Below are 3,326 nucleotides of genomic sequence, written 5' to 3'. Positions count from 1 at the left end.
GCAGAGAGTGCATCACAAGGAGTGAAAACTTTGCAGCAATCACTAATCCTGGCGTGATTGAAACTTTTTTTCATGTTCCTAAGATGAACTGGAAAAAACACCCCAGGCCTGCAGGAGCTGATGGACAGCTTTCAGTCGGGTGAGTAATATCCCTCTGCGCAAGATGTACTGACCCCCTACAAGTGCCATGCTAACCGCTGTCTCAATATGAAAATGATAGAGAAAGGGCATAACTCCCAAATCATCGGAGTATTCTTTTCACATAATAATGCGGACTCAGCAGATGACTTGTTAACTGTTTATTCCTCCTTACACCGAACGTACACGGCTGCTTCTCATTGTTTCCAGTAGCACAACAATGGTTACTACATTACCCAGAATAATTTGAGGCTCACACTACTACGGTAGCCTTAGTAGCTCAAAATACACAACAGATTAGATTAGAGCAGAACAGAAACACGACAGGAGAATTTACTGAATAATTTTGTTGTTTCCACTAATTACTTGGACTGACCTGACGTTAGTTAATCCTCTCGCTCTCCAAAACAAATGCATGCGGTAATTGCCGGCTGCAGTCGGAATTTTACAACACCAGGCTGTGGGTGTCATACCGCTTCGACCAAAGGGGCGCTATAATCAACGAAAACGAAAAGTTCCGCACAGCTGCTTTAATGTACCACATAAAACCTCTCACCATTCAGCAAAAAGAGCCCTTCATTTCTACAGAAAAAAATGTTAAAATATGGTATGTGATTGTTAAATAATGCTTTTTCAATGGTAAAACAAGGGTTCTTAAATATGGAGTTAGATTTGTGTCTTTACTACATGCGAGAAAAAAAATGATATGAGAAAAAAAAGTATTTGAGAGAAAAAGTTTTCACACTGATAGCAAAAAAAATAATATTTCAGACTTAAAAAAAAAGCTTTGAGAGAAAGTATTTTGTCATAGAATATAAAAAAAATAATAATTTGAGATTTAAAAAATGATTTCCGAGAAAAAAAAACTCTCAAAAAACTTACTCTCAAATATTTTTTTGCTATCAGTGTGAAAACATTTTCAAAATAGTTTCTCTCAAAACATTTTTCTTCACTCTTTCAAAACCTAAGTCTTTGCTCTCCTGTAAGGATTTTGCTTTCGCTGCGAAAATAATGCCATTGGTGGGGCCACGTTCCTATTGGCCAGTCTCAATCGAATTGACAGCTGGGTGAGGATCGTCTTGGGAGTCAAATTCAACTGAATCATTCATCCACCATGGTCGATTCACCGGCATAGATGTGCGGCGTTATTTGGGAGCGGATATGCATACATTAACGTTATGCATGTGTGGCCAAATGGAGAGGAGAGGGAAATGAACCGACAACGCCACCTGGGAATTGCACCCTAGGGAATACACTCAAACCTGTAGACCACTCTTAACAACAGAAGGTCACACAGATTTGTACACCGATAAATATGGGGACAGGAGACGGACTTCCAAATATAACAACACCGAGGTCCAAAGCTGCATGAATGCACAGCCACGTTACAGTGTGCTTTAATCAGTCTGTGGAAAAGAACAGACAGAGCAGAACAGCAGTAAAAACGGAGCGGCCGCACTGGGGCTGGAGGCCGTGGATTGCTGTCCTTCGGGATGCCCAGCTGGTGGCCCACGTCACCGGGCTGTGGAGTGCAGCCCCACACAGAGTGCAGAAGAGGAGAAGAGAAGCCACAAGCTGTGGCCTCGGCTACAGCAGGACAGAGAGCAGGACACCCTGTTAACATAAAGTTAACAGAACTAACAGAAGTAAAAATAAAAAACAGAGCGAGCTTACCGGAGCGAAGGAGGCTTAACGCACAGCTCAAACCCAGTCACCGTCTCGCAGTGAGGAAGAGCAGACACCACACTTTTCAAAGTCCCCTCCGAAGCTGCACACAACAGGAACGGCCAACGCCGCTGTAAAGCGAAGAGTCACGGCAGCTGTGACACCATAATACGCTTTAACAGTACACAAACATTGCAGCACCCATGCCTACCTTATGAGTCCCAAGTTTGGGTACAGAAACCGGAGCACGCCACACACAAAGCACGCCAACCGGAGCACACTACACACACCCCTCGCCAGGTAAACGCCAGGTAGAAGTGAGCGCGCCCGTGAGGAGAAGACCAAATAACGCAGGTGCCACCACTGCGCAATTAGGCTCCGACAGCTCGAAATTAGGCCCAGCTGATGCCAATTAAGGGCGGAGGTGTAGCAGCGCTCATCCTGCCACACATGGAATGTTGTAAGAGAAAAGCACCGTAGTAAAGTAACGTTAATGGCATAACCTGGTTTACGGTAGCTAGCTAGATATAAAGTTAACGCTAGATGGCTAGTGCAGTTAATAACACAATCTCGGTAAAATAACGTTAGGTGAGAAAAGGGATTCATTATAGGAAGGATTTTGATAACCAACTTGTTCAGCTAGCTACCCATCGAGTTGTGTGTGTCATCATCTTACCCAAACATTGGAGTCTCCGCTGCCAAATAACGCAGCGCATCTATGCCAGTGAATCGACCATGGTGGATGAATGATTCAGTTGAATTCGACTCCCAAGACGATCCTCACCTAGCTGTCAATTCGATTGAGACTGGCCAATAGGAACGTGGCCCCACCAATGACATTATTTTCGCAGGGAAAGCAAAATCCTGACAGGAGAGCAAAGACTTAGGTTTTGAGAGGGAGAAGAAAAATGTTTTGAGAGAAACAATTTTTTTTGAGAGAGAAAATGTTTTCACACTGATAGCAAAGAAATAATATTTGAGAGTAAAAAACAGTTTTTTGAGAGAGTTTTTTTTTCTCGAAAATCATTTTTTAAATCTCAAATTATTATTTTTTATATTCTATGACAAAATACTTTCTCTCAAAACTTTTTTTAGTCTCAAATATTATTATTTTTTGCTATCAGTGTGAAAACTTTTTCTCTCAAATATTTTTTTTTCTCTCAAACATTTTTTTTCTCTCATATCATTTATTTTGTCACATGTAATAAAGACACAAATCTAACTCCATACTTAAATAGTTCTGAAGATGTTTTATGAAGAACCACCAATTTAAGATCCTTTATTTAATTTTTTTTTTAAAAGACATATATGGGGCATTCTACTGATTTTGTGCAAAGTGCTGTCCCTTACCAAAAAAAAAACAAAAATAATAAAATTCAGTATTCAGACATAGATATTTACAAAGATTATGTTATGGCCTATTTAAACCCAGGACATTAAATGAAAAAGTGATAAGCTAAATAAATACAAAATCACCATTTATAGGGTACTTTCTATTGGGAAGTAGCTGTCCCCAACCCTGA

Source organism: Epinephelus moara, chromosome 14 (genome assembly GCF_006386435.1).
Source record: "Epinephelus moara isolate mb chromosome 14, YSFRI_EMoa_1.0, whole genome shotgun sequence".
Taxonomy (NCBI): Eukaryota; Metazoa; Chordata; class Actinopteri; order Perciformes; family Serranidae; genus Epinephelus; species Epinephelus moara.
The sequence above is the reverse complement of the archived record's forward strand: the minus strand, read 5'-3'. Positions refer to the sequence as shown.